The following is a 21787-nucleotide window of genomic DNA, read 5'->3' as shown; positions in this document are numbered from 1 at the left end:
AAGTCACGTGTTGTTTCAGCCTGTCGGGAAGTGGCCCTGGAAGCGAAGTGGACTCCCTGTCTCTCCAGATCCAAGCGTGTTTGTTTCAAAGTGTCCCCACCCCCACCTCCCCACCCCCGCCCCAGATCCCTTGTTCAGGGATGGGCTGGTCCCCCCCCTCCCCCGCACCCTGGCCCCGTGACAAGGAAAAAGAACAGTGGACTAGAGTGAGACCCCATGGCCTTGAGGACAGCCCAAGGGAGAAATCCTGGTGAACAGAGGTTACCGTTGTCTGTCACATGGTATAAAACGTCTGTGAAGAGGATGAGAGCCCAGAACCCATTGACGGAGAAACCTCGGTCAGGGACTCCTTACTGACCGCCTCTCCCCAGGCCATTTCTGCTGGGTGTTGGCGAGCCCTGTTTGTTGTGTGGTGTGGTGTGACCTCTGCTTGCTCTCTCAGACCGTTCAGTAGTTTCTGTTTGTTGGATGCTGTAAGCGCCCGAGTTGAGTATATTTTACCATCAATCTGATGCTTCTATTTATCTGCTTCTTGTTACACGTTCTGTTGTTTTTTAATTTAAAAAATGTATTATTTATTGTGTGGGGGTCTGCATTCCATGGTGCACTCCAAGAGATCAGAGGACTTGAGTCTGTTCCCTCCTTCCGCCTTTACGTGGGCTGCAAGGGCCGAACTCAAACCGCCAGGCGTGTGCAGCAAAGCCCCTTCCCCCACGGAGCCGCCTCCCCAGCCCCTTGCTCTTTGACTTTTGCTTGCTGTGTGCTTCGTATACACTCATTTGGCCGGGCGGTGGTGGCGCACGCCTTTAATCCCAGCACTCGGGAGGCAGAGGCAGGCGGATCTCTGTGAGTTCGAGGCCAGCCTGGTCTACCAAGTGAGTTCCAGGAAAAGGCGCAAAGCTCCACAGAGAAACCCTGTCTCGAAAAACCAAAACAAAACAAAAAAACAAAAAAACAAACAATAAACACTCATTTGAAGCCAAAAGTGTCTGTTGTACATCATCCCCTGGACGACTTGCTGTAACTCATTCTCTATTCCAGTGGGTCTCTGTTAGTTATTTAGCTGCGTTGTGTTCTTACCCTGCAAGGAAACGTCACGAAACACGACAGAATCCGCTTATAAGAGTTTATTAGAAATACAGGGATAGAGAGTGCGCAGGCCTGTGGGAGAGACACGTGCGTGGAGAGGGACTGGGAAACATGGCGCTCCACTTTTAAAACCGGCTGGGGGCGTGGCCAGGTCACGTCACTACTCCACGCGTGTGCGTAGATCACATGGTCACGTTGCGCGCTTACGTGACCATGTAACGTCACAGACCCTGATCACGCGAGACCCCCTGGCCCGGAACTTGCTAGGCGGAGATATCCGGGTCCACCGGGTATCCTAGCTACGAGAGACACTTTTGATCCGGAAATGGCTAGGCGGAAGTGTCCGCCTAGTAAATGCGACCATGTTGTAAACCGTTCAGTCTCAACCTTCCTAGACCCTTTAATACAGCTCCTCGTGTTGTGATGACTATAAGTTGTTATGCGGCACTGTGTTGTTATTCATTAAGAGGTGCTGTTTACCATTGGAGAAAAGCCACCAGGTAGGACAAAGCCCACTGTAAGAGTCTACTAGGAGGAGGAACAGAGGGGAGTGTGCTTAGGCCTAAGGAAGGTTGTGCATGGAGAGAGAGGAAGAAGAGGTGGGAGGAGTCTGTGACCCGCTTTTTGTGGATTCCCCCCACGCATGCGCATATGGGCTTACGGAGCTCTGCCACGCATGTGCATAGATCACACAATCACGCTGAGAGCAGATCACACTGCACGCAAAGGACGTGACCACGCAGTGCATGGATTATGTAGGACATGATGCCCTGGAATGACTAAACATCTTGCCTGGCTAGTGGACAGCACATGTGCAGTCATGTGGCTGGGGGAGTGGCCGGGAATTCCAACAGTGACCCCCAACCATAAATTTATATTCATTGCTACTTCATAACTGTGATTTTGCCACTGTGATGAATCACAATGTTATTATCTGTGTTTTCTGATGGTCTTCGGTGACCCCTGTGAAAAGGCCATTCAACTCTCAAAGGGGTTGTGACCCACAGGTTGAGAACATCTGCTCCAGCTAATCTTCTGGAATGTACAGAACAGAGATCTGAGAGCACATGGTGAATGGGGTTGCTGTAGTGACATCCCATCTTATTAGCTAGATTACTAGAATTTTTGCCCCCCCCCCTTTTTTTAAAGATTTATTTATTATGTATACAGAAGAGGGCACTAGATCTCATTAAAAATGGTTGTGAGCCACTATGTGGGTGGTGGGAATTGAACTCAGGACCTCTGGAAGAGCAGTTGGTACTCTTAACCTCTGAGCCATCTCTCCAGCCCCCTTTTACCTATATCTTGTTTAATAATTCTTTGCATATATTTCCTCTAGGAAATTGTATTTCATTCATTTTTAGAGCCTGAGTGAGCAGTAGTCTTGGACATATGTATGGAATGCAAAATAGTTGGTGTGTGGTAGTGCATGCCTTTAATCCCAGAGCTCTGGGAGGTAGTTCAAGGCCCTCCTGGTCTACATGGTAAATTTCAAATCAATCAAGGTTATGTGGTGGGTCCCTATCTCAAAAATAAACAAAAGAATATAAACCAGGTGCTTCATATCTGTATCCTATAGCTTGGAGCTGAGTGCTGCAACAGAAGGGTTATTGAGAGTTTGAGGACAGCTGGGTAGCCTGGGCTACAGAATAAGACCCTGTCACAAAAACAACAGCAAAGCACAACTTGTATTTGTTATTTATTTTTATTTTTTTTAATCCTGAATGCCGTTTATTGAAGGAGGGAGGAGGTCTTAAATACAGACTTACAGCACAATGGGAGAACCTCGGAGGGTAGAAGTTCACTACCGATGTTTTACAATCTTATATCTAAGCTGTTAATGCCCATTATGCAGGATACACAGACAAGGAACTTCCCTTAAGCATTCAGGAGGGTGGAACCCAGCAGGGAATTAACATAGGAAGGATATCAAGATCAAAGTCAGCAAGCAAGACAACAGTTACCCAAAACGGGGGCCAGGGACCTACAGGTCCCCCTTTTACTAAAAAATGAGCTTCTGACTTAAGTTGTGTGGGACATCAGCAGGTCACCTTTCCTGTCATGGAGACACCTGCCCAGGCCACACAGGCGCTTTGTCTTAGGTTGGTGAGCGCCACCCCCAGACATTACCCGTCTCTGAAATTTTCAAAACAGAGTTTCTCTGTATAACAGTCCTAGCTGTCTTGGAACTCACTTTGGTAGACCAGGCTGGCCTCGAACTCACAGAGATCCACCTGCCTCTGCCTCCAAAGTGCTGGGATTAAAGACATTCACCAACACCACCCAGCCATGTATTTGTTAATTTAATGAAATGTCTAGATAGGGGTCTTCCTAAAAAAAAAAAAAGGGGGGGGGTTGTCATGGCAATTAAGAACACTTGTTGCACTGGGTGGTGGAGGTGCATGCTTTTGATCCCAGCACTCAGGAGGCAAAGGTAGGCAGATCTCTGTGAGTTCAAGGCCAGCCTGGTCTACAGAGGGAGATCCAGGACAGGCTCCAAAGCTACACAAAAGAAACCCTGTCTTGAAAAGAAACCAAAACAACAACAACAAAAAGAACACTTGTTGCTCTTGCAGAGGATCTGGGTTCAGTTCCCAGTGCCCATGTGGTATCTTACAACCCTTCATAATTCCAGTTCCAACACCCTCTTCTGACTTCCCTGGCTACCAGGCATGCAGGTGGTATACATACATACATACACGCAGGCAAAACAGTTACACACAAAATAAAATAATTTTTCTTTCTTTTTTTTTTTGTTTTTTTTTGTTTTTGTGATGGCGTTTCTCTGTGTAGCTCTGGCTGTCCTGGAACCCACTCTATAGACCAGGCTGGCCTCGAACTCACAGAGATCTGCCTGCCTCTGCCTACTGAGTGCTGGAATTAAAGGTGTGCACCACTACCATCTTGCAAAATAAAATAATTTAAAAAATTAAACCATCTTGCCAGCTCCTAAAGGTTCTTTTTTGGAACAGGGTTGGTTTCAAACTCACAGTGGTTCTGCTTCTGCTTCCTGAGTGTTGGGATTACAGATGGGTGAAATCATAGCCAGTAGCACCAGGCTATTGAGAACCTTAACTCAGGGAACAATTTGTAATCCTCACAATGTGAGATCCATAACTGAAAGATCATATCATTACCATGGCCCATTTCATTTTATCTAAATGTTTTCTTAACTGAGTTAGTTTTACATTTCAGTGTGAATTGGTATGCAGCACTATTGTTAAAGTGAGTGTTGAATTTCACTCCCCAAAGCCTGTTTTCCCTTCAGTAAGAGGAAACTGGAGTAGACATTATAACAGTACTAACACCTTGCTTGTCATTTCACAAACATCTTCTTTTAAACGTTTACATTTTTTTTCTTTTATGTGTATGGATGTTTTGTGTGCATGTGTCTGTGACCATGTACATGCTTGATGCCTACAGGGGCCAGGAGAGGGTGTCTAATCCCTTGGGGCTGGAGTTATGGTCATTTGTGGGCTGCTGTGTGGGCGCTGGGAATTGAACTCTGGTCCTCTGGAAGGGCAGCCAGCATGCTTAACCCCTGAGCCATCTCTCCAGCCCCTTCACAAGAATCTTAAAACAGGAGCTGAGTGGAGCGGTTGCTTAGAGCAGGGGTTCTTTACAGAAAAAGCAGGGGAGTCCTAACTGACATTGCTTACAATTCCCCTTTTCCTTTTCTGTTTCCAGATTCAGAGTGTGAGAATCCAGGAGAAGGCGAGGCCCAGCATCACAACAGGCTTAGACACTTGTTTAAAATAGCTTCTGTCTCTCTGCCTTAGGTAATCAACCGATGCTTTGGGCTCCTTTGGTACCCAAAAAAGACTTGGAGATACGCAGCTCCAGCAGTCTGCCTTTCCCTGTGGCCACTGCAGAACCACTAGGCAAGGGCTTGTAGTTCAAGTGAACTGTTAGTTCACACTTGTTATGATTTGAATATGACATGTCCCCACAGGCTCAGCTGATGCACTATTTTGGAAGATTTGGGAAATATTAGGAAGAAGGGCCTGGTTAGAGGAAGTGGGTTGTGAGCGTGAGGGCTTTGAAGAGCGTCTTATCCCTGGGTCCTTCTTGTCTTTCTCTTCCTGCTTTCTGTCTGTCATGAGCTGAACATGCTTAACCACATGCTCTCTGCCATGACGTTCAGCTTCCACACAGGCCAGAAGCAACAGAGCCAAGTGACGACGGTGAACTGAAACCCTGGAGACCGTGAGCCTAAGCAGTCTTCTTCCTTATACTGTTAATCTCAGATCATCATCACAGCAACAAAGAACTGCCTGACATGTACTTCAGAGTGACTTCCCAAGTCACCCACCCTCTCTGCCTGGGAAATATTTTGCAGAACTGTTTCAAGTGATTATATCTTACTTTTCAAAAGCTATTATATTTTACCATGCTTTATTATTATGTTTTTCTACTTTTATGATTATACTTTATTTTTACTACTATATCTACTGTAAAAGAATCATAAAACTTAACTGCATACTGCAGTTATTCATTTACAAATAATGAATGTGTGGCACACACCTTTAATCCCAGCACCTAGGAGGCAGAGACGGGCAGATTTCTGTGAGTTCAAGGCCAGTCTGGTCTACAGAGTGAGTTCCAGGACAACCAAGGCTACACAAAGAAACCCTGTCTCAACAAACAAACAAACAAACAAACGAATGAATGAATGAATGTGTAGAAGAATGACTAAAATCACCCTTTGGTTTCTTTATCTGGTCTGGAATGATAATTCAGTAGGTAATAGCACTCTCACCCGCCTGAAGGCCTGCCTGAGTTCAACCCTTACAACCCTCATGGGGGAAAGAGAACTGACTCCTGCAAGTTGTCCTCTGACCTTCAGGGGACTGGGGTTCAGTTCCCAGCACCTACACTAGGTGGCTCACAAACACCTGTGACCCCAGTTCCAGGGATCCAACACCCTCTGACCTCCATGGGCCACCTGAATGCATGTGATGCCTGTAAACTCATGCAGGCACACAGAGACATAAATAAAAATAATAACCAAAACCCTAACAAGAACAGATTTTTGTTTGTTTTTGGAGACAGAGTTTCTATGTAGTCTCAGCTGGACTGGAACTCAAAATGTAGACCAGGATGGCCTGGAACTCACAGAGATCCGCCTGCCTCAGCCTCCAGAGTGCACCACCACTGCCTGGTTTGAGACTTGTTTTTCTTCTGTTAATCTGTTTTAATGGCAACTTAACTTACGCAAAGAGCCTAGCAGGCAAAGGGAAGCATTCCCCCACCAAGCACTGGCATGAGCATACAACTTTTAGTTGATTTTATCATTCCATCAGTCTGAACAAAAAACCCATTAAACTATAATTGAGATCTTTAGATAAAATAGGAAGAGATGGTGGGAGAGGGCAGGGGGTGTATCTACAGAAGGCACATAGAATAAAATCAGTCATTGTCTTAGGGTTTGTTTTTGGATTTTTCTGGTTTGTTTGGTTTGGTTTGGTTTGGTTTTTTCAAGTAGTTCTGGCTGTCCTGGAACTCACTCTGTAGACCAGACTGGCCTGGCCTCGAACTCACAGAGATCTGACTACCTCTGCCTCCTGAGTGCTGGGATTAAAGGCGTGTGCCGCCACTCAGCGTCTTATAGAGTTTCCTTTGCTGTGATAAAACACCATATCCATAAGCAATTTGGAAAAGAAAGAGTTTGTTCCATCTTACAGTTTATAGTCCATCATTCAAGGGAGTTAAGGCAGGAACTTGGAGGTGAGAACTGAAGCAGAAGCCATGGAGGAGTGTTGCTTACTTGTTTACGCCTCTTGGCTTGCTCAGCCTGCCTTCTTACAACATCCAAGACCACCCGCTCAGGAATGGCACCACCCAGGGCCCACACCAATCATCAACCAAGAAAATGCCCTACAGACTTGCCCACAGGCAAGGGCGTCATTTTCTTGATTTAAGAGTACTTCTTCCCAGATGATCCTCGCTCATCTCAAGCAGACATAGAGCTAGCCAGCACAGGGATGAAATAAATGGAAAGAGATGTCGAGAACAATGCCTAAAACACAACCTGCACAAAAGTCCTTGACGACGCTTTGAGCTTACTCTCGGGAGGAACTCTCACTTAAACCTCTCTGTTCAGAAACAGGATTGCAAAGAAGCCAACTCCTGAACACGTGGAAGAACAGCCACATGACAGCCACATAGCAAAAGTGGACAAGTACATGAATAAAGACGTAAGTGAGGTTTTTTTTTTTTTTTGGTATTGTTGTTATTGGTTTTTTGTTTGTTTGTCTGTTTGTTTGTTTCCTGTGTGTTGTGGAGGCTCCTGTGTTGACTACGTTACTAAGAATTTTCATTCTGCCTGGCGGTGGTGGCACACGCCTTTAATCCCAGCACTCTGGAGGCAGAGGCTGGTGGATCTCTGAGTTTGAGGCCAGCCTGGGCTACAGAGTGAGTTCCAGGACAGGCTCCAAAACTACACAGAAAAACCCTGTCTCGAAAAACCAAAAAAAAAAAAAAAAAAAAAAAAAAAAATTCATTCTGCCTTTTAGCTGCTTGCTGTCAAAACGGACAAGTTCATGAAACCTGGGAAAGTGGTGCTGGTCCTGGCTAGACGCTACACTGGATGCAAAGCTGTCATCATGAAGAACATCGATGATGGCCTCTCACACCCTTAAGCCATGCCCTGGTGACTGAAATGGACCACTATTCCTGAAAAGTGACAGCTGCCATGGGCAAGAAGAAAACTGCCAAGATATCGAAGATCAAGTCCTTTGTGAAAGTGGTTAACTACAATCGTCTCATGCCACAATGTGGTCCTCTGTGGAGAGTCCCTTCGACCAAACTGTTGTCAACAAGGCTGTCTTTAGAGACCCAGCTCTGAAACGCAAGGAGCTGGACAAGCTTGAGGAATGATACAGGGAAGAACAAGCGGTTTTTTCAGAAGCTTCACTTACAGGTATATTTTTGTTCCCATCATTAAATTTTTTTTTATTTATTATTTATACAATGTTCTGCCTGCATGTATGCCTGCAGGCCAGAAGAGGGCACCAGATCTCATTACAGATGGTTGTGAGCCACCATGTGGTTGCTGGGAATTGAACTCAGGACCTCTGGAAGGGCAGCCAGTGCTCTTAACCTCTGAGCCATCTCTCCAGCCCTAAAATTTATTTAAAAAAGAGAATTTTCCTTCTAAGGCATTCTAACCAAGAAGAAGCTCTTGGTTAGTAGCTCCTTAGATGACTGCAGATTCCTGATGGCACATCATCCTGTATTGTTCTCTGTCTTTTGTGGTCCCTGCATGTCCTAGTCAGTGTTCTGTTGCTGTGAAGAGACACCATGACCATTGCAACTCTTATAAAAGAAAGCATTGAACTGGGGCTGGCTTACAGTTTCAGAGGTTCAGTCCATTATCGTCATGGGCAGACATGGTGCTGGAGAAGGAGCTGAGAATCCTACATCTGGATCCATAGGCAACAGAAGGAAAAGAGAGACTCTGGGCCTAACTAGGACTTTTGAAACCTCAGTGACACACCTCCTCCAACAAGGCCACACCCCCTAATCCTCCAGAAGAGCCACTCCCTGATGAGTAAGCATTCACTTATCCGAGCCTATGGGGGCCGTTCCCCCGTATGGGTGCTCACATACCAGGTAGGGATGTGCATGAGTGTTGGTTTGTTTGCAGCGCTCTTACCCTGCGAGGAAGGGTCACAAAACACGACAGAATCCACTAACAAGAGTTATATTAAGATAAGGGACAGAGGCCAGGCGGTAGTGGCGCACGCCTTTAATCCCAGCACTCGGGAGGCAGAGCCAGGCGGATCTCTATGAGTTCGAGGCCAGCCTGGGCTACCAAGTGAGCTCCAGGAAAGGCGCAAAGCTACACAGAGAAACCCTGTCTCCAAAAAACTAAAAAAAAAAAAAAAAAAGATAAGGGACAGAGACAGAGGTGCACAGGCCTGCGGAAAGACACGTGAGTAAAGTGGGGCCGGGAATCATGGCACCGGCTTATAAAGGCTGGGCTGCGCCTGCACACAGAGGCCCATGTGGCTATTCCACACATGCGTGTAGATCACATGTTGTGCAATGCACTTTACACAACCGCACAAAGCCACGGGGTCCTGGTCATGTGAGACGACCCGGAAATGACTAGGCAGAAGTGACTAGGTCCCGCCGGGCATGTGCAACCATGCCCAACCATGGGGGCGTGTTGTGAATCCATATCATCAAGGGCATCACCTCTTTCCGTGAAGGAAGCATAAAGCCCAGCTCCTGGCACGTCAGCATCTTTGGAAAACATGGCAGTCCCCTGGCTTTTTGTTTTTATCTCCTGCATCAACTTCATAAAAAGTCACCTTGGGCTAGTTTTATTTCCATGTTTATTTCTTAGCTTTTTTGAGATAGGGTCTCACTGCAAGCTGGCGTTCACCTCACACTCCTCCTGCCTCAGTCTCCACAGTGCTGGGATTACTGGATGAGCCGCCATACCTGGCTTCCTGGGCTGACTTTAATTGTGTAGGGTTTCATTTGGACTCCCTCATGTCTGCCCAGATTTGTCTTAAACCTGTCAACCTGTGTTTCAGGTACACAGTAGCCAGAAGTGTGAGAGCCCCTGAGATTGGTTTTTGTTTTTCTTTAATTCATCTCTTTTCTCCATGCTTCTAGAAGGGGGAAAATTTTTTTCCCCCAAGGTTCATGGCTGAGGTCCTCATAAAAAAAAAAAAAAAAAAAGTCATTGTGGTGGCGCACACTTTTAATCCCAGCACCCAGGAGCCAAAGGCAGGTAGATCTCTGAGTTTGAGGCCAGCCTTGACTATGTATCGAGTTTCAGGACAGGCAGGGCAGTTACCAAGAAACCCTGTTTCAAAAAAGCCACAAAGAAAAAGAAAAAAAAAAGAATAACAAGGAGAAAAAAAAAAACAGAATCATTTAATAAAATGTTTATGTGGCATGAGAAGTCTTCAGAAATAAAGATCTAAAGAGTCAAGAAAGGCTTTTTTATTTGTTAATATAATTTAAATTATTCTTTGAAAATTTCATACACACAAACAATATTTTTTGGCCATATTCATCCTCCACTTCCTGTCTCAATTCCTCCCATATCCCCCTCCCAACTTCATGTCCTTTTTAAAGTTTCATTTATTTTTATTTTTTATTTGTTTTTGTTTTTGGAGACAGGGTTTCTCTGTTTAATAACCCTGCCTGTCCTGGAACTTGCTTTGTAGACCAGGCTGGACTGGAACTCACAGAGATCTGCCTGCCTCTGCCTTTTTTTTTTTAATATATATTTTTAACTTTATTTTTATTTATGTGTATGGATGTTTTGCCTGCATGAATGTCTGTGCACCATGTTTGTGTAGTGCTTGTGGAGACCAGAAGAGGGTGTTGTTGGTCTCCTGGGACCAGAGTTACAGTTTTGAGCTACCATGTGGATGGGTCCTGGGATTTGAACCTGGATCCTGTGGAAGAACAACCAGTGCTCTTAACCCCTAAGGTGTCTATCCAGCCCCCTGGCCTTTTTTTTAAAACACATCCTTGAGTCTGATTAGTGCTGCCTCTGTACATGGGTGTCGGGTCCTTCCCTGGAACACGGACATTCTCCCAGGGACCACATTCTTAAAGAAAACCGACTGCTCTCCCCTAGCAACCATCAACTCTCAATACCTCTCCAGCTAGAGGTGGGCCCCATGTGCCCCTCTGTCACTCATGCTGGAAAGTTCACTGGCTTGATCGATCGTGTGCAGGCAAACACAGCTGCCGTAAATCCAATGAGTGTAACAATCCTGTCAAGTCCAGAAGACACTCTTTCGCACCAGGCCTCCTCAACCTTTAGTTCTTACAATCTTCCTGCTTCCTCCTCTGCAGTGCTTTCTGAGCTTTGGGGGAAGGGATGTGATATAGATGTCCCATCTACGGCTGAGCACTCCACAAATACTTGTTCTCTGCACTTTGACCAGTTGTCTCTGTATTAACCACTGTCCATTGCACAAAGATGCTTCTCTGACGGGGACTGAGAGCGGCACTAATCTGTGGGCATGGAGATATGCATGTAGAGTGTAGTTTGATAACAAGTCTATTTATCAAAGCAGTAGTAGCAGGCTCACCCTTAGAACCTTTGAGCTTCCCAGCCTTAGGCTCTTGGACAGCTTTACAGAACCAGGCACAAGTTTCCTCGTTCAGGCCTTAAGACCAACCAGAAAGCAGTTGGTTACCTCCATCCTATTCATGCCACAGTTGCACCGGTGGGCACATCTCTCATGTGATTGTAATTGTAGCTTGCAGGATTCATAGCTGGGTAAGGCTGTTGGAGACTTTTCTCTCCCAACAACCCACACAGCATCTTCCAGTACTGTGAAAGACAGCCAGGAAGGAGGAAGCTCCAGGTCATGACCAGTTTGATTTTTCTAAGTCCTGTGTTTTTGAGTAACATAAAAAATTACATTATTTCTTTATTTTTGAGCATGTACACAGACATGCCATGTATAGCACATGTATGGAAGTCAGAGAACAACTTGCATGAATCAGTTCTTTTCTTCTGAGGGATTAAACTCAGGTTTAAAAGCAAGTGGGCAACCAACTCAAGAAAGTCTATTATCTATCTATCTATCTATCTATCTATCTATCTATCTATCTATCTATCTATCTATCTATCTATCTGTCCGTCCGTCTATCTATCCATCTATCCATCCATCCATCCATCCATCCATCCATCCATCTATCTATCTATCTATCTATCTATCTATCTATCTATCTATCTATCTATCTATCTATCTATCTGTTTTTCGAGACAGAATTTCCCTGTGTAGACCTGGATGTCCTGGAATTTGATCTACAGACCAGGCTGGCATCAAACCCAGAGATCTGCCTTCCTTCTGCCTCTGTGCTGGGATTAAAGGCATGAGCCACCACACCTGGCTGAAAGACTATTTTTTGTGGACAGTTGTGCAGAAGTATAATTAGAGGACACAGGGAGGTGATTTTTTTTTACGATTATTTATTTTTATTTCGTGCCCATTGGTTTTACCTGTATGAGGGTGTTGGATCCTTTGGAACTGGAGTTACAGATAGGTGTGAGCTGTCGTGTGGGTACTAGGACTTGAACTTGGGTCTTTTGGAAGAGTAGTCAGTATTCTTTTTTTTTTTTTTTGTCTTTTGTGTGTGTGTGTGTGTGTGTGTGTGTGTGTGTGTATGTGTGTGTTTTTCCCCCAGAGCTGAGGACCAAACCCAGGGCCTTGTGCTTGCTAGGCAAGCACTCTACCACTGAGCTAAATCCCCAACCCCAAGTAGTCAGTACTCTTAACCATCTCTCCAGCCCACAGGGAGGTGATCTTTGATACCAAACTGGGCAACTAAAGGTCCACTTGTTCAGGTTCTTTCTGTATGTCTGTGTCTTCAGAGATAGGGTAGCTACTCTAAGGATGAACGGTGAGGGCAGGTGACAGTGTCCCTTTTGCTACTGCTGTTTTCCGTTTCCAAGGGACCATATCTAGAGGTGATGTGTCCTGCATCCCGTCACCTCTGTTACTTGTAATCTGCAAGTACGCTTGGCTGCTCAGATCTTTCCTACCTCTGTCAACACTGAGCTTGTGGCCAAGGAGCTATATTGCTGTTGTTAGAGGTAGTGTGTGTGTGTGTGTGTGTGTGTGTGTGTGTGTGTGTGTGTGTGATTAATCAAGCTTATTGGCAGTTCTTATGATGTGGTCACAGAGGGAGGTAGGAAAGCTTTCCAGGCTCACAACACCTGAAATACTGCTGCGTATAATCAGAAGCATCGTTTTTTTCTCAAGGGGTCTCCTAGCAACGGAGGCCTCACACTGATGTTGCCAGACCCTCCCGGCCCATTGCCGCAGCACAGGAAAGCATCCAAGAAAGAGAGCGGTGGCAGCTGCGGTGAGGGCTGTCCTTCAGAGAGAGCTGCTGTTCCCACTTAGGGTCCCACGAGACAAAGGAAGGAGCCACTGCAGGCAGGGCGCCTGGGTAGAGTGTTAATGATTAATTCATGGCCCTCTAGCCAACATTTTATATTTCCCATCAAGCAGGAGGTTTATGTTTTACTGCCCTAGAGAAGGGTAGCGAAAGGAAAAGCATCTTTTTTGGTTCTTAAAGTCCTGGGAGGCTCTAGAACAGGAACAGAAAGAGAAGGACTCAAGGGGTTAAAATGGAATGGGTCCAGTCTTGGTTTTCCGGGCAGGGCCCCACAATAGCAGCGACCAAGTGAAACAAGGGAACAAAGATGTCACTGGATCTGAAGGAGCTTCTGAGGCAGAGACAGTGCTGAGCTCAGTAATGGCATCAGTGGCAGAGGGATCTCCGACTTGGACTTGGTCAGATCATGACATCTTGGCCTGACTCCAAGGTGGGAAACACCAAGAATGACTGATCTAAGTACTCTGCCAGCCTGGCAGAGTGGGGCTCAGAGGCAGACGCCCTTGATATGGAACACAGGCCTGACTGTGGGCTGAGACTCCTCTTCCCTGACATTCAGAGAACAGTTGTTTTCATCTAGATTCACTGGAACTATATTGCCCACAACACATCCATCACCTGCCACACAGACACACAGACAAGACTCATGCACACACGCATGTGCACGCCAGCACTTGGGAGGCAGAGCCAGGCGGATCTCTATGAGTTCGAGGCCAGCCTGGTCTACAAAGTGAGTTCCAGGAAAGGCGCAAAGCCACACAGAGAAACCCTGTCTCAAAAAACAAAAAACAAACAAACAAAAAACACTGAGGCTTGCCTACAAGGAAAGTACTGAGTGATGTTGAGAGGCAGAAACTTAGGCAGCAGCCGGGATGCTCTGCAGGCCTCACATTTGTTGGGGAGGGGGGCATGCTCTGCTACCCCATCTTGCCTTTGGTGTGACCAGCTACCGGGCCTTCATTCCTCAGTCTCCCTCTGAGGCTTCCCAGGGTACTTCCTAAATAAAGAGCTTGCACACAAATCTTGATTTCACAGGTCTGGGATGGGGAGGCAGGGGAATAGGGCAGGGGGTGCTCCCATCATGCAGGTACGGGCCTTAGAGCTAAAAGCAGGCATCTGGCAGTGTTTGTTAGGAAGTCCCTGAGGGGTCTCCCAGATTCTAAGTTTTTAGTTTTGTTTTTCTGGTGGTGGGGATGGGTCCCATGTCCTCACACATTTGAGGCAAGTGCTTTACCACTGAGCCACACCCCCACCCCATCAGTAACATTACATCCCGTACAGTCATCCGAGCAGAGCAAATGTTTATGTATCAGATGCTGCTGATGAAGATAAAGAGAGGCCCATGAATGTGACCCAAATACATCTGGGCCCCCATTTCCTTCCTTAAGATCTACAGTGCTGCATCGTGGTCAAAAGCAGTACAGACCGGTCTCCAGCTGTCTCGCAAGCTTTCTTCAGTATCTGAGTCAACTGGGAAAGAAGTTACAGAAAGTTCTCCAGCCCCAGAGTTTCACCCATAGGCATTTGCTTACATCCGTCCTCAGGTCTTCCAAGTCTCCAGTCCCTGCGGGCTCTCGTTACTCCACTGCTCCCACTCACAGTGGCGCCTCACAAACCAGGAGTTTCCTCAAGAAGTTGGGGAGGGGATTGGCTTGGGAATGGGGAGACTGACTGATTCATTTCGAAAGCTTTTGTCCCTGTCACACGTGGAAGTTAATTAAACAGACCACAAGTTAAGTATCTGCTTCCTCGCAGGAGTCAGGTGTCCTCTTGGAAAAACAGAGTAACATGTCCGTCCGTCCGCCGCTCCGTTCCCTCCGCTGTGCCAGCAGCCGGTCCCACACGCAGGGAGGGATCTTCAGGAGGTCCGCCAAAGGCCATCCAGCCCATTAGAACATTCTCTGTGCCAGTTCCTCAAGCAGGAGGCAGTGTGAGTGATCCCTGCTTCTCTCTCGGTCCTGGCACGGGTGTGCTCACAGTTCTCACGTAGCACCTCTTATCATTGTCTGGACTTAAGATCTAGTCTAGTAAAAACAGGGTTTCTCAAGTTGGCTGACCTCTAACCCCTTTCCCATTTTATTCTTTCTGGCCTCAGCGCGTGAAGTAAAAGTTTATGTGGCTGACGGAGTGCCAACGCTCCGTTTTCTCTGCTGATGGAGGAGAGTAGGGGGGAGGTACAAACAGGTTATGTGCAGCAAACACTGCCGTCCTCACAATAGCCTCGCTTGTTGGGGCTCAGAAAATGATACCCTAAGTCTGGTACTTTGGTATATTGAGTACTTTGAAATTAAAAAAAAAAATCTCAAGGCAGGGGATGTAGTTCAGTGGTAGAGCACATACCTAATTGTGCCAGACACTAGATTCAACACACACACACACACACACACACACACACACACACACACACACACACACACACACACACGTTTTAAGATTTAAAAATAGCCAGGCATGGTGACATGCACCTTTAATCCCAGCACTCGGTACACAGAAGAAGGTAGATCTCCGTGAGTTTGTAGCCAGCCTGCCGTACATAGAAAGTTCCAGCCTAGCCAGGGCTACATAATAAACCCGTGTCTAAAAAAACAACAAAATGATATGAAAAGACAGGTTGATGTTTCTCTGCTTTCTGACCGTGGATGCAGTGTGACCGGCCTTTCCATGTGATGGACTGAGTCCTCGAACGGTGAGGGAAGTGAACCCTCTTCAAGCTGGCTTCCGTCATGTGTTTGGCCACAACAGCAGCAAAGTAACTAACCTGGGAAGTTGGTGCTGAGAGGAAACTCAGGGCAGCTTCTGCGCTAAGGCCGACGGTGTGGTTCACAGGCCCGTGTTGCTAAAGGACTATGGGAACGGTTTGGACCTTTGAATTAGAAAAGCCCTACAGTGCTGTGAGCAGAACAGAAATGCCCATTCTGGAGAGTTTAGAAGACCAGACTTCAGGAAGAAATGTGGACACTGGAAGCCCAGATCATACATTTTCAGAGAGTAACAAGAACTCTCTTGAGACCTGGTAGCCCAGGGACCATTCACGTTACATTCTGAAAAAGAGTGTGGCTTCCTTCTGCTGGTGTCCTGAGACCTTAAGTGAGGCTGGGTTCAGAAGTAATGGGCTGGGCTGTGAAGACGGCTGTCTTGCAAGGTGCCTGCTCAGTACAAGAGGACTTCAATTTGATTCCTAGAACTCAAGTAAAAAAGCCAGGCATGACAGACACCTTTGCAATCCCAGCTTTGGGGAGGTGGGGCTTGCTGGCCAGTCAGCTTGGCTGACTTGGTGGGCTCCATGCCAACGAGAGACCCTCCCTCAAAAAAACAATGTCAGGACTGGAGAGGCCACTTAGTAGTTAGGGGCACCTTCCACCAGGCCTGAACTCAGCCCCCAGAACCCGCACGAGGAAGGGAGAGAATTGATCCAAAAACGGTCCTCTGATGTCCACATACATGCTGTGGCATGTTCAGGATGCTAGTGTAGCCCCAAGCCTTTCTCAAGGTGAGCTTTTAAGCACAAAATCACATCCTGGGTTGACACACCCCAGTTAGTAAGAACAGTTAGTCAGAAGCCCAAGTACAGAAGCCAAAAAACAAGGTTAGTACATTTAGAGACTTCCCCAGAACTGTGGACGTTGATGGATTAGGTCTTTGTTTTTGTTTGGGCAGGTGGTACTGTCTATGCGCTGAGTTTTATGGCCTGAATAGAATGGTACTTCCATCATGGAGTCAGTTGTGCTAAGGTCTGGGGAAACTGTTAGTAACAATCTCACAGCAGTATTAAAGAGGTTGAAGCATTTTTTTTACACATGTATTAGAAATTTTGATGTTACTGGGAATTGGTGGTACACGCCTTTAATCCCAGTACTTGGGAGGCAGAGGCAGGCAGATCTCTGAGTTTGAGGCCAGCCTGGTCTACAGAGCAATTTCTAAGACAGTCAGAGCTACACAGAGAAACCCTGTCTCGGAAAACCCAAAAAATAAAAAATAAGTAAAGAAAGAAAGGACGGAAGAAGGAGGAAGGGAAGGAGGGAGGGAGGGAAGGAGGGAGGGAGGGAGGGAGAAAAAGAAGGAAGGAAGGAAGGAAGGAAGGAAAGGAAGAAAGGAAGGAAGGAAGGAAGGAAGAAAGAAAGAAAGAAAGAAAGAAAGAAAGAAAGAAAGAAAGAAAGAAAGAAAGAAAGAAAGAAAGAAAGAAAGAAAAGTTTTGATGTATTTCAAAAGATACTCGATTCTGAGGAGAAAACATAAAACTTTAAAATGGTCTCAGAACAAATCCTCTCACGTTCTCCTGACCCCTGTCCCTCACCTCTTTCTCTGACTCAGGGAGAATATTTTAGGAAGGATGCAATTGTCTTGAGCCCCCTCCGTGACTTCATCAAGTGGGAAAATTCAGTCTTGGGAATGGAGCTTGCGGTTGACAGCAGACCCGGAGTGCAGAGGTCCCTGTGCGTGGGCTGTTGTCTAGACCCCAGGACCACTTGTCGTTGTCCCGTCCTCCCCCCCCCCCCCTTATAATTCATTCTTTTTCAGAAACCACCTGCACCGCCCACTCCCCTCTCCATGTGGGGAGAGTAGAAAGCTGAGTCTCACTGGGACACTGAGTGCTCAATTTCATTCCCCTGATGTGTGCATTCACATAGTAAAGAAATGTGTGTGCATTTTTACCTGTCCATCTAGTTCCTGTCTACTATTTACCTTTCTTCAGATTCAGTGGTCAGATCTTCAGACGGCAGAAAGGAAGAGTCCCTGACCCCTGTACTTGCTTCAGGGGCAGCACGCCCCTAAAATAACCCCTGCAGAAATTTAAAAAAAGAAACAGTGATTAGAACGGGCAAGATGACCAAGGTGGGCTGGAGAGGTGGCTCAGAGGTTAAGAGCCCTGGCTGCTCTTCCAGAGGTCCTGAGTTCAATTCCCAGCAACCACATGGTGGCTTACAACTCTCTGTAATGAGATTTGCTGCCCTCTTCTGGCAGAACACTGTATACATAATAAATAAATCTTTAAAAAAAAAAAAAAAAAAGATGAACCAATGGGTAAAAAAACGCTTGTCATGCAGGCCAGATGACTTCAGTTTTCCCCGGAGCACTGTGGAGGGAGAGGACATCCTGAAAGTTGTCCTTTGATCTACACATGTGCAGCATGGCATGTGTGCTCTACCCCTCCCCCCCATATGCATGCACACAATGTGATCATAAACAATTTTTTTTTAAAGAAGAAGTAGTAATTATCAGCATCCAGCATGTTCCTTGGTATCCTCTGGGTAATCACAGTCCTCTCCCACCTTGTTCACTGATGGGACCCTAGCTTTCGTGACATGACTTTCCTTCTTTATAATCAACCCCTGTACTGAGCGTTATATAAGAATTCCCACTCCGTACATTATTTAGCATCTACAGAATTTTTCCCACTAATTTTACGTCGGCGAGAGTCCAACAACTCGCTGGCTCTGAGTGTGACACATTCATTTTCACTTTCGTATTGTAGTCCATGGATGAGTGTCCTACAGTGTGTTTTTCTCCTCCATCCGTGATAAACAGGATTGTTTCTAGTTCAAGTCCATGACGAACATGCCGCCAAGAACATTCTTGCAAATAAATCCGGGGACACATGTGCTCTCTTGCTCTTTTTAAGGGTGATGACCTAGTGTGGCTTCGCTTTAATCTGGGCTTAGTGCATTTATGCTTCTTCTCTGTCTCCTCTTTCAAAACCAGCTCTCGGGAAAGGATTGTAAGTTCACCCATGCTCAGGGATAAACGGCCAAGAAGGATTACTATGTATCCTCTTCCAAATAACTATGGAAAGAGATGAAATGAGTTAATTTCTAATTGTAAGTATCTGGAGGCTTATTGGGGAGAGATTCCAAAGTTGACCCTGGCTGGGGACAATAAAAACATCCTATGGTGGTAAAAGGAACCAAGGAAAACAAAACAAAACAAAACAAAACAAAAGCATGTAAACAACAGGTCAGCCAAGGGCTGTATCCTATCTGAAAGGTCAAAAACTGGGCAGAGGAAGTGAAGTCCCTCCTTCAAGGGTCAGGCAGCAGTCGGTGGGTGAGCAACCAGCTGCTGCGGCTGTGTGGTTTGGATGTGCAATGTCCGTCGTCGTCCCCCCCCCCCCCCCCCCCCGCAAGGTCTGGTGTTTGCACACTTAGTCCTCAACTGGTGGGGATCGATGGGGACATCGTGGAAGCTTTGGGAGGCGGGGCCTAGAAGGAGGAAGTGGATCTCCGCGAGGGTGAGCCTTGAGGTTTGTCAGCAATGAAGACGCAACGGCGGCGGCGGCGTGGCGCGGGCATCTCCTATTACCTCCTCCACTGCCTCCCCACCAAGACGGACCCTAGAGCCTCCAGCTTTTCAATCCAAACAAACCCTTCACGCTTTATGTTGCTTCGTGGCAAGTATTTGATCACAGAAATGAAGAAGTCGCGGAAATAAAAAACCCTTATGGAGGGACACTGCCTCTCTAGCACCTCTTCTGCCACCCTCAGTCAAATCGACTCAACGACAGTACTTGGCTTCAAAACTAAAGTAAGGAATGGCTGGGTCCCATTTTGTGCCATCCTCGCCATCTAGTAAGTGCCTGAATGGCAGCAAACATGTTTCTGCTTATTTATTTCTTATTTGAAACTGCGCATGGGCACTCCCAGAGCCCAGGTGCTGTGGGCTGGACTGCTGAAGGATCTCCCAAGGCCCACGTATTTTGTCAGGCCAATATGGCTGGAGCGGGGCTCACCCGTGCTTTTGGAGAACCTTTTTTTTTTTTTTTTTTTTTTTTTTTTTTTTTTATTTTGTGCATATGTGTGTGTTTACCTGTCCCATATGTGAGTAGGTATCTACAGAGTCCAGGAGAGGGTGTTGGATCCCCTGGAGCTGGAGCTACAGGTTGTGGTGATGGCCAGATGTGGTTACAGTTACAGATGTGGTGCTGGGAATGAACTCAGGTCCTCTGCAAGAATAGTATGTACTCTTTTTTTTTTTTTTTTGTTATTGTTGTTGCTTTTGTTTCTCTCTGTGTGTAGCTCTGGCTGTCCTGGATCTTGCTCTGTAGACCAGGCTGGCCTTGAACTCACAGAGATCTGCCTGCCTCTGCCTCCTGAGTGCTGTGATCAAAGGTGTGAGCCACCTCCTCCCAACCCCTGGAGAACCTTTTTAAGAAGAGAGAAAGAGGAGGTTGGAAGGTGGGGTGGTAGGAAGGTACCAGTGGGGAACAAGGCTGCTGGATAAATGACCCACTCTCCGGTCCATGGATGGGGAAGTTCTGGGAGGTTTCTACAGAGATCTTCGGACTGTCTCCAAGGAGACTGAGCTGCTTGTGCCGGAACACACTCTGTGTTGCCTCTTATTCCTTCCCTGTGTCACTCTGCCCTCCTCTCACACAGGGGACATCTATTGTCACCAACTCTTTGTCTCAGGCTTTTCTTTCGGAGGGATCCAAATGAAGTTGTTTTATTGTAAATTAACACAAAAACCCATAAGTTTGTGTGTGCATCTGTGGGGTGTGTGTGTGTGTGTGTGTGTGTGTGTGTGTGTGGTGGGGAGAGACTCATGTGGCAGTCGGAGAGCAACTTACAGGAATCAGCTCTCTCCTTCCACTGCGTAGGTTCCTGGGCTCAAACTCAAGATTTGGCAGCAAACGCCTTTGCCTGCTAAGCCATCTTTCCTTCCTTCCTTCCTTCCTTCCTTCCTTCCTTCCTTCCTTCCTTCCTTCCTTCCTTCCTTCCCTCCCTCCCTCCCTCCCTCCCTCCCTCCCTCCTTCCTTCCTTCCCTCCTTCCTTTCTTTCTTTTTTTCTTTCTTTCTTTCTCTCTTCTTAAAAAGATGTGCTGTAGCCTGCTTCATGTAGCCCAGGCTGGCCTGAATTTGCTATGTGGTTGAGGATGACCTTGAACTCCTGATCCTCCTGCTTCCTCCTTCCAAGGGCTGGGAATTACATAGGCCTATGCCACCAGGCCTGACTTGAGTGAAAGTCTCCTATTGGATAAGATGTAAAAATTATAAAATAAATATTATAACTGGCTACACAGTAAAATATATCTATAAGGGCATCAACACAGCATTTACAATAGCTAGAACCCAGAAGCAGTGTATGGGTTCATCAAGGAGAAAATGGTTCATTCCAGCCCATTTCTACCATTAACTAGTCAGACTTTTTTTTTTTTTTTTGGTTTTTCAAGACAGTGTTTCTCTGTGTAGCTTGGTGCCTTTCCTGGAACTCACTCTGTAGTCCAGGCTGGCCTTGAACTCACAAAGATCCACTTGTCTCTGCCTCCCAAGTGCTGGGATTAAAAGCGTGCACCACCACCGCCACCACCACCACCGCCCGGCCCAGACATTTTTTAAAAGCGTGAAGGAACCAGTGGGCTGGCTCAGTGGGTAGCACTTGCTGCCAAGCCTGATCACCTAAGTTCAGTTCCTAGGACCCACGTAGTAGAAGGAGAGAACCACAACTCCACCAAATTGTCCTCTGCCCTTTATGGTGTGCATGGCACTCCCCATACACAAAGTGAATGAATGGAATTAGGAAGTGAGAATAAAAAGAGTGAGGGGACAGCAAGATGGCTCAGTTCTTTGGCGTTTTGGTTTGGTTTGGTTTTTTTTTTTTCAAGACAGGGTTTCACTGTGTAACAGCCTTGACTGTCCTGGAACTAGCTCTGTAGACCAGGCTGGGATGGCTTAGTTCTTAATGGCTGGAGTTCTGTCTGCATACCTCACACAAAGCCAGGAGGAGGAAACCAGTTGTTCAAGGTTGCCTCTGACCTCCAGATTTACACACGCCCCACCCACACTTAAAAAAAAAAAAATAGGACTTGTGTTTTACAG

The 21787-nt window shown here is 46.5% G+C and overlaps 1 long non-coding RNA gene across 2 annotated transcripts in view; it reads left to right on the top strand.

The window, feature by feature from the left end:
* LOC121822417 (uncharacterized) overlaps nucleotides 1–14774 on the top strand; it is a 29407-nt gene extending 14633 nt beyond the window's left edge. Inside the window, exons 2-3 of one of the 2 annotated variants that reach the window (XR_013044410.1) lie at nucleotides 7193–7286; nucleotides 14367–14774. This is a non-coding gene — a long non-coding RNA (uncharacterized LOC121822417). Of the gene's footprint in view, nucleotides 1–7192; nucleotides 7287–7604; nucleotides 8045–14366 lie in introns of those variants that run through there. The other variant, XR_013044411.1, reaches the window with a different exon arrangement.
* The last annotated feature ends 7013 nt before the right edge of the window (nucleotides 14775–21787 follow it).

Source organism: Peromyscus maniculatus, chromosome 14 (genome assembly GCF_049852395.1).
Source record: "Peromyscus maniculatus bairdii isolate BWxNUB_F1_BW_parent chromosome 14, HU_Pman_BW_mat_3.1, whole genome shotgun sequence".
NCBI classification, from domain to species: domain Eukaryota; kingdom Metazoa; phylum Chordata; class Mammalia; order Rodentia; family Cricetidae; genus Peromyscus; species Peromyscus maniculatus.
The sequence above is the reverse complement of the archived record's forward strand: the minus strand, read 5'-3'. Positions and strand labels throughout refer to the sequence as shown.